This window comes from Aquila chrysaetos, chromosome 26 (genome assembly GCF_900496995.4).
Source record: "Aquila chrysaetos chrysaetos chromosome 26, bAquChr1.4, whole genome shotgun sequence".
NCBI classification, from domain to species: Eukaryota; Metazoa; Chordata; class Aves; order Accipitriformes; family Accipitridae; genus Aquila; species Aquila chrysaetos.
Window position 1 is genome coordinate 5767971 of NC_044029.1, and position 10405 is coordinate 5778375.

Below are 10405 nucleotides of genomic sequence, written 5' to 3' on the forward strand. Positions count from 1 at the left end.
CCCAACACTTGCTTAGATCTGGTGCTTAAGTTTTAGTTTATCTCTTCTGGATGACATACAGTAGTGAATTTTCACTCAACAAAGAATTTTACCTGTATTTTTGCTATATAGGCTGTGCTAGATAAAAGGTCTTTCATCAGCTAACTCTGAACCTATTTCTGTTAATGGCAACACAGAGATGAGCTGAGCAGATGCTGATTGCAGTTTAATTTTAAGCAGCAAGAGTGACAGGTTGTGCAGGCAAGGAAGCAAAACAAACACACCCCCTTAAAAGACTATCCTGCAAATCGGATGTTTTAAAGGCCATTTGCTTACACTACCTTGAAGTTCTGTGAAGCTACCAGGATCTGTCTGTGTCTCTGTGTGTGTGTGTGTGTATGTGTGTGTGCATAAATTAGAAAAACACTTTTGGAAAACACCACATACATTTCAAATAGAAAGTGAAAAGCAACATTTTAATACTTCAGCTCAACCAAAAATAATCACAAAGTATTAATTTAGGTATTTTTCTTGGATACTTGCCTTTAAAAATATGGCTAATGTCTGACCTGTAAAATGGTAGAGAAATTCACATATTGCTCTTCAACCAGTAATAGTTTCCTTCATTGTCATGCTAACAGCATTCTGCACTTTTGCTGAACTGCTATCTGGGTTGACATTTTCTACAAGCTAATATTTTTTTAAAGATGTTTCCAAATATTTAACTGATAGAAATGGAGATCTGGCTAACATTGTATTTCACTCCTGTTTACAGTCACATTATTTTATAGATAACAGATAAAACAACATAGTAATTCTAACAGCTAAAGAAAATTAGTATTTTTCCTTAAAGCCTGTGAGAAAAATCTAGATCCTCACATTCTTTGTGCATTAGTGTCTCAAAGGACATGTTCCTAAGTCTACTCACAAAAGAAACAGTTTAAAGCAGAAATTCAAAACAAATAAACAGAAATATTGGCTGAAGGGTGGTGTGTCTCTTATTTACAGTGTCAGAGGTCCTGGAGTCAGGCTGTGGTTAGCCATGGCACAGACCAGCTCTGTCTGTCTCCCTCCGTGCGACCAGTTGGGTCACTTCTGCCCCGCGTTCCCTGAGTGCAGCATCCACCTCCCACCCTCCCTGCCGAGTGCCACGGTTCCTCCCGCACCTCTCAGCTGCGCCAGTCGGAGCTGACTGGCTGCTGTCAACTGGAACCAGGCACCCAAAGGCTGGAGAAAGCCTGAAAAGCTCTGTTGTAGTCAGGATTGGATCATCTAACGGGACCTATACGCTCTCAGAAGCTCTACTGGGAAATACATCTTTTTAGCCCGGTTTTAGCCTGGTCACCCCCCCCATCAGATGACCTAGTGCTGGTGTGGATATAGCCATTGTATCACTCCAGCTACCTGCATGCATCCGTGAAGCAGGATGGTCTTTCCTCTGGCACATGAACTAAGCTGTGAATGCTGTCTTTTGCTAGGAGGAGTAGTAAGGAGGGCTAGTAAAGTTGGTGTACCTTCTCCCTTCCCCCTCTTCCCACTCCCTGCTACCACGAGTGATCCGGTGGGCCACCGTGGTGAAGCTGCTCCCCTTCTCTACAGCTTATCTAAAACTCTTGGTGCTGTTCCTGCCACTGCATAGCAAGTATGGACCATGGCCTTTTTTTTTTTTTTTTATCAAATATTTCAAAGTCAGAAACTGATAGTTAACAGAAAAGAAAACTTCCATAGAATGGAGAGTGTTACGGGAAAAAAAAAAAGCCTTTTGTTAAAAACCCTCCAACAACTGACTCTATGAAAACATGTAATTTCAAAAAATTATTTCCATGTTATTAGAGTAATGGCAAGAAAACAAAATGTAGACAGTCAGTAGGACTGGCAATAGCAATCTGGCTGAAGTTCAGCTCACGTCTGGATATAGAAACACATCTATTTTGCTACAGTCACTTTCAGCTATCACCTACAGCTCTATTTTACAGTGTATGTATTTAATTAAATTCATTAGAAAAAGAACCTTCTTTGCAGACCTGCATATTTTGAAAATCCTAAATGTAGGGTTACAAGTTTTATTTTTTATAAAATCCTATGAAATATATTCCAATACTATATACATTTTATTTCTGTTTTTTGCAATGGGATAACAATACTTTTTAAAAAAATATTAAAATAAGTTTTAAGATGAAACCCAATTTTTTTGTTTCAAAACACCTGTAAAAATAGTTGGGGGAAAAAAGGGAACTATTTTACCATTCATATCCCAGCTTTATAAAGAACATTTTTCTAGTTTTTTTCTTCCAGGGGAAGACAGTCACATTCAATCCTTGATTCCATAAGAGATTAAGGGAATTAATATATTTCCCAAACACCAGACCAGAGCAACGTAGGTTAATGCCAGGAGATCTTCCCTTGAGATCAATCCCCTCAGAGTCACTAACTTGCTAGAAGAAACAATCAAAAGGAGACAATGCATAAATGCCACTGAAAGATGGCTCTTGCACTATGAGAACATGAGTGTCAACTGCATGTCTGACACACTGGTGCCTAAGCAAAGTATGATAATGACTGGTTTATACACTGCACTAATAATTCCCAGATTATGTTCTGCAGGTTGGAATAATTATAACTTCTTTGGATCACTGTAGGTGAGAATTATTTTCTAGTGAGTTGTACTGACGTTGTAAAATTTAAGATACTACAAGTAATTAATATTCATGCATTTTGAAACAAAGTCAAGAAAAACAGGGGTCATTTTTATGTTACAACTGTAGGATTAAATGAAGGCATTCAAATGCAAACAATCATGCTATCCTCTTTATAAGCATCTTTTGAACATTTTAGAAGCTCATTTAGAGGGCATAAAACACTGTAATATATGCAGTACAAAATGTACACCTAAGAACACACATACAATTTCATATTCAAACATCATAGGAAACTGGGTAAAATTTATGCCAATGAGAAAAACAACTTTAATTCATGACCTCAATTTCAAATTTACTCAGGATGTTCAGGACATTATGGCCCTCATTATGCCACATATAATCTTTTACAGTCTCTATCCATGAAATAAATATAGAGTAATAGTCTTCACTATTTCTTTTGAATAAATGGGTATGTCAACATACAATATATGATACAAAGCCTGTGCTCTAGTGAATTCCAAATCCTTGTCTTATTGGACCTTGTTTCTGGTTTATTTTTCCATCCCAAGCAAAACATCATAGATCTTTTAGTGATAAATATGATAACCCAGCTCTGAACTGTACTTGTTTAGCTAAGCAAAAACACTCTGAAGTTTTCCATCTCTGGGGCCAGGAACTGCTTTTTCCTGAAAGGGTCTAACACCACCAGTCCACAGGCTGGGCTGGAACAGCAGACAATAGCTCTGGATGTTAATAAAAACCATTCTGTGACACCACATGCTTGCATACTCAGCAGTGCTATCTTATGTTCAACTATGATTAAAGAAAAAACAGAGATTTCTTTCCCAACTCCTTCTCAAAACTGATGCAAATTATACCTCTTAAACAGCAAACTGTAAATTTGGTTTTAGAAGAATGGCAGTCTGTCTAATGTGAGTGGAATATAACCCAAGTATGTGAGTCTGAAGCTCTGACTCCCGTTTTCAGCCTCAGTGGGAATTCTTGAGACTGCCTTCATTAACGAGCTACAGTATAACCTGCATATATCTGTCTGCGTGCACATAGCTGATAGACCAGTGAAGCACAAAATGCACACTTGTTGTCACCCAATTAATTTCAAAAGTTTGAAAGCATTAGTAACAAGGTAGAAAAAACCTGACCCGTTATGATTTCTTCAGCAAAATCTTCAGAAAATACATCTCTCCGTGTCTCCTATGCATGTTTACATAGAATAAGGAAAAATGTTATCTTAAGCACCAACCTCAATTTAGATTATATTTCAGTATTACCTGCCAGTTGTGTCCAAACCGAAATTACTAAATATCCTGAGAAAAATACATTCTCTTGAGACTTTTGAATCAAATAAAAAGAAGTGGTGCAAGGAATATAATTTATTACAAAGGCTATTTCAGACCTGTTTTAGCTGAGTTTGAATAATTAGAGTTCTCTGATTTTCCAAGTGCTTTTCTAAGCTAACCATATGGTTTATTTGTATATAATATATAGCAATAATCTGACAAGCTTTTCATCTGCTTGAAAATTTATAACATACAGAAAGAGTGAACAGCATGCTGTGATGGATTTAACTTATGGGCTGATTATACAACCAAATGTTAGAGAGGTAAAATTGGGAATGTATTTAAGGAGAATCTTTGAATTTTACAGGACAGTCAAGCCAGCAAGCCTGGCTAAAGATGATTAAAAGTAATAGTTTTTGGATCATGCTCATAGTTTGAAACAAAGTTTAATAATTTCAGAAGCAGATACTACAGGTTCTAAATCATCCTTTCCAAAAGAAAAATGGGAACCATCCATTCCTGCTGTTGTAAATATGGATTTGTTGTTTGATTTTAATGTAAATATGCATCGTCCTTGTTAAAGTTAATGCTTTATTTGTAACAACTAAGAAATTCCAGGTATACTGAATGCAATGATGAATCAGAGCCTAAATAGATACGGGCTTTACATAAGCAAGAAAACAATACTCTGGGTGCTCATTTAGAAAAGCATCATAGTTTGGTAGACCAGACTGCATTAAAATATTCTGAGATTACACTGTTAGTAATCAATATTAACCAGATCCAGCATACATCTGACAAATTTTAAATAGGCATGTTATTTTTTTTCTGGAAGATTAAAAAAAAAAAAATGCAGCTGGACGGGCAGTACAAAGAAGCAAAAATTAATATTTGAATGACAGGAAAAAAGTCTTATACTACAAGATGTGACAGTTTACATCAACCATGGAAGTAAGAGGTGACAATAAAAGTAACTTTAAAGGAAAAGAATAATAGTATCTAAGCATACGTGAATTGAAAGGGAATTTGCCATCGAGAACCAAAAATCAGGCAAACTGAGGTAAGAAATAAGGCACTTGAGTTGATCCATATGTAATGGGTTTTTAGTTATTTCTGTGACTCATTAAAAAGCTTTTTTTTCCTCCTTGCATTCACTGTTTACACAGAAATAATTAAACCTAAACAAGACTTTACTAGTAAAAACAATTGTAGCTATCTCGCATTTTCTGTTTCACTCTCTTTTTCCTCCTTGGAAATCCTTATGGTGATTTGCACAAGGGATGGAACAGTTGGAGCACTCTAAATCCTTCTTTTGTACTTTGTTTAACTTTGATGAGCAAAATGGAAATGCTAATCCCTTCTGCAGACACATGATTTCCTTCCTTTCTCCTTCTCTCTGAGACATTTGTTTTTCTGTTCTCCAGCCTTTGTTCCCTAGTCCCAGCGAGGTTCATATGATGCACTCCTTTTCCCAAGGTCCTAGGGTGAACGAGGGTCCACAATCCAGCAATTCATGAAATGCAAGTGATACTGAGACAGGCAAGGGATCTATCAAAGCAGCTTCCTACCTCTCCACCCTCTCACTATGCCTTTAGAACAAACAAACAAACAGAAAGAAGAGTCGGCGTGTTCAGTATCTCAGAAGGAAACACTCTAAAATACTGGCCTGAATTTTAGCCCTGAAATTGATTGTAGCTAACTTCAGTGATTCCAGGATTTCCCATCGTGACTTCTCTTTGATCAATAGAATTCTGACCACATATTTAAAATTGGAAAATAAATAAAAATGATTCAGTAAATAATAATGTCACATACCAAGAACAAGCTGAGAAAAACATTTGATTGGACATGAAGCAGACTCTCTGGTACAGTATATAACATTCATGAAAATGTTGGAGGATTCTAGCGTTAAAGGCCTGAGGGAAGTAGGATGTCAAAGAAGATGGATCCAGGTGCAAAAAGGGAAAGCTCTTTGCTATGTGCCTTCGTAAATTTCTTCATGAGCATTCAGTGGAAATAGTTTGGAGTGCTAAATACCACTTTTATTTAGAAAGCTAAAGACTATCCAATTGGATTAGATTGAGGTACCTATATGCAGGTTAGAGGCTACTGGCTGAAAGATCATATTTTAAATTCTAAAATAAAATTTTTACAAGTTCACAATAATAGGTGTCTTTCCAAATAGTTTAGAATGTCTGTAGATGGAGTTACATCTACTTTGCAGTCTATTCTCTGCAGTAAAGTCAAAGAAAACAAGCATTCATTGTGGGCATTTTATTAATAAAGGGCACATGTGTGCCACCAAATAATCTGAAACCTGACCTAAATATATAACAGCTTATAGACATTTAAAAAGGACCAAAAATTTCAAAAATTGAATAATATATATAAAACTGTAACCAAAGTGACACAATGTATGACATTTTAGTACTTCAACTATGAATTCTCTCCTACCATGTGAAAAATAAACTACAATAAACTACATACAGGGCTTTTAAGGCAACAACACAAAGTTGCTTTTTCTAGAAATAATCCTTCATAGGTTTAAATACATAAGGGATCTGCCAAAAATATCAGTTTTGAAGTTTAAGACCAATGTTTTTTATACCCACTGAGGTGACATACCAACTTTATTCGGAATAGGTGGCTCTTGCCCCTGCTTGGTGAGCCAATCGTACAGTCTTTGGCTTACACCCAGTGCTTTATACCAATTAAACCTATTTTTTGCTGCCTTCTTTTGTAAGTGCCCCATATTCACTTCCTCATACTAACATTATTGTTAACAAGTTAATGCTAACTTTAACATGTTAATGTTACCTGTGTTTTGGTCGTGAGACATAGCATATCTTGAGAAATGAATACTTATGGACCTCCCACATACGACCAAAACACAATTGTCCCCATCACATAATGCAAGTGACCCCATGTTATTCCTGTGGTGGATGCAATTCTGGTTACAGAATGTGGAAAAGAGTTGAGGGAAACCCAATGCGTCTTTTTAGGAAACTGTGTTGTCCAAGCAGCTGAACTTACTGTCACCAGTACTGGAACACTCATGTATTTCCTCTCCTTTATGTAGATGGGTCCCTGGCCCAGGAGAAGGTGATCTTTCACTTTGTTACTATTGTTTTATATGAAAATACATCAATATCTTCATTTATTGCTCTTACTATATAGTTTCAGACTGGAAGCATCTTTTAGCCAGGTGCCAAGTAGAAACAACTAAATGAATGACTCATTTGGGGACTCCCCTGTGACTCCTTCCAAAGCTGGATATTATCTTGCCCTCCTTGTTAAAAATCAGCACCAGAACTTTCCAGAGCTGATGCAGTACACTAAAGACCTGTATTTCTATTCAGGCTGGCAGACCGAGAAGGTGCCAAGAGGGAAACTCGGTACCACACACAAACTCTTTCTGAGGGTCAGACAGGATTTTTCATTTTATGGCAAAGCTAGTATTTCTCCCACATGCTCGTTCTTATCACAAGTTCCTGGGGATGAATCTGTGAAGCCCAAAAGAAAACAAAGCAAAGAAAAAATTATATTTATATCAAGTGGATGCTGACAGTCTGAATCAAAGGCTCAGTGCTTTATAATCAAGGTTTTGGAAAAACAAGAATAGGACAACCCTGAGGCTTTGGCATTGAGTTCAAGAGCACAGTTAGAAGTCATTGCACCTCCAAGAACTGGGAGAACTGAAATGGAAACAAAGCCCTCTCAAAAACCAAGGGAATAAATTAATTCATTTAGCACTGCCAGCAATTATACAATGGGAATGCATTTAAGCTAGGAATGTGTTAGGCAATGCCCACAGCTGGATATGCTTCCAGCTGAAGTCATGCTCCAAAAACCACTGGATGCAATGGAACTCTCCATTAACTTTAGTGAGCTTTTAATCAAACCCAAGTTAGTAAGTCAGACAGCAAGATTTAGAGACAACTGAAGAAGTTTGCAAGACAGTAACTTAAACTGCACAAGGCCAGAGCATCTGGAAAAAAACCAAGTGTCAGTGAAGGGACTAATTAGAGGACATGAAAACATCACTCCCAAATGTCCTTTAGTCAGACTCAGGAATTTCATTATCTTCTGTGATAACAGGATTCAGAAAGCACAAGGCACTGATCTGAATCAGTTCCTAGCTCAAGCACAGATTTTCTGTGAGCTTTTTTAAATGCTTATCTTTCTGGTCAGCAGCACCACAAGAGCTATAAGTAGTCTTTCTTTTCCTTTGCTTTTAATGGTATAATATTTTTGAACTGCTTAAATGTTGGGTCTCTTGGGTTTCTAGCTAGTCTATGGTTGCTAGCATCAGGACTTCTAGCATCCAAGCTCGAACAAAATGCCAAACATTAATTCCAGCATCAACTAAGGCATGTTCCCTACAGATATACCACTCCGTCTCCAAGTTCTGGTTCTTTAAAGCATAAATTGAGACAAACAAAACTGTTTTCTTTGACTCTTATTGGAAAAATTTGTGTGCCATATGAAACATCATGATCATAAGCTTGTAAAATGCTTTGTATAAAATATATCTTCTTTCAGATAAGTTTCCATAGGTCTAACAAAAAATAGAAGCAATTTCAATGTTTGTAAGTTAACATTTGCCTTCAATTAATTTTACTTGCTTAGTGTTTCTGGAAAACAAGATCAGGAAAACATATTGTAGTCTGACAGGAATACAGTAAGCCACTAAAAACAAGACTAAGTTAAGATCCAGAGCCAGAGCGGTTTGAACTTCATTGGTGTTAATAAAACAAAAAAGCAAACCTACAGACCAAAATATACAAAAGTTTCAGGCCCTAGGTCACAGTATGTCTAAATCAACTTAGTCGTGCAAGAATGAAGAAAAAACACTAAGATAGATATGAAGAACTTGTTGTAGATAGATAAGAATTTTCCTTTAGTAAAGAATACAAGATTGGGGTCTTTTGTACAAGTGAAATCAATGAACGCTGGGCCTGTCTAGAAAGAATAAGCTTTGTAAATGAAGAAGACATATTAGGAGTAAGGATTTAGTAGAGTAAATCTTAAATGACCAAGCACAGCAGCAAATAAAATACTTAAAAGTGAAATAATGTTAATTACTCCCACATGTGAGGCAGCATAAAAATTAACAGTAGCAGTAAGAAGGTGAAATGATGCATTTTGCTGCAGAAGATACAGCTATTTGCTTTGTTGCCAGGAAGGAGCATACATAGGCACTGAAAGCAACTAAACCACTAACTAAAGGAGTAAACTGAGGCCAAAGCTACTGACCTGAAGAAAAAGAATCAAAACAGGACACAATAGTGTAGCACTCCCACTGTACTTATTGCTCTGATTCTTCATGGAAGAAGCTGCTTTTAGAATGGCAAGGGACTGTGAATGAGGAAATTAAAAATATCTGATTTAATGATTAAAGACCCCATTTTCATAAAAGCAAATCATGCTGAACCTTCCTTAGGAAGAAGTCTGTCGTCCATGGTACTGTAAGGCACTGCAGACTTTACTTGATTGCCAAAATAGCACATGATAGATACCTAGTGCCATTTGATATGTCCTACAACATCCTACCTTCTACCTATCTGCTAACAGAGCTGTTGCTTTTCAACCCTTTGACCTATATATCTGCCAAACCTTTTCAAATGTCTTAGAATCCCTAGACTAGCACTAAAAGTTTGATGTTGGACATTCAAATTATTGAGAGGTGGCTTAAAAATCTTAACATGCTTTCAGTGCCTCATACAAATTTGGCTTTCTAGGATGGTCTCCTTACTGGAAAAATTTTGATCTGGAAATTATATAAAGCAAAGGGAATCAGGTTTGCTTAGCACATTGGAATCTTCTACGTGAATCTTATATTCCTCCATAGATAAGGAATGGGTTCTGCCTTTTCCTCACTGTTAATATAGGACATTGACAGTATTAAGAGGTATATTTCATTGAAGAATTGGAGAAATGATGAAAAAGTTCAGAGGAATGGTTATATGTTGTACAAAATACCAGTAATATAAAAGTAAGCATAGAATTATGGAGGATAATAAAGAAAATACCATTAATAAGGAAAAGAGATAGCTTGACTTCTGCTAACATTGTAAAACCTATTTCTGGTGTAATAAACTGCATGATACTACAGTGTATGCCTACCGTTATTTGCAGCATATTATAGCAGTTCATATGTATTAAGAAGTGGTATTTCCCCTTCAGAAGGAAAACATACTGGAAAGAGTAGATCCTATAAGTATTGCCACATAAGTACTCACAGAAAAGTAAAGAAAAAAAAAGTACCTCTAAATACATACCAGATAATAGCCACAGCACATGGAAATTCATTAAACATTATCACATCCAATAAGCCCCAAAATAGAAATGTTACATATAGGAAAAAATATTCATATGTAATCCAATTTGCTTAAGCCTTGATTTTGGATGTTGGAAAATATACATTTCTGGATTATCAGGACACCCAAAAGATTGTTTCCAGAATGCATTTGAGAATGTTATTGGTAT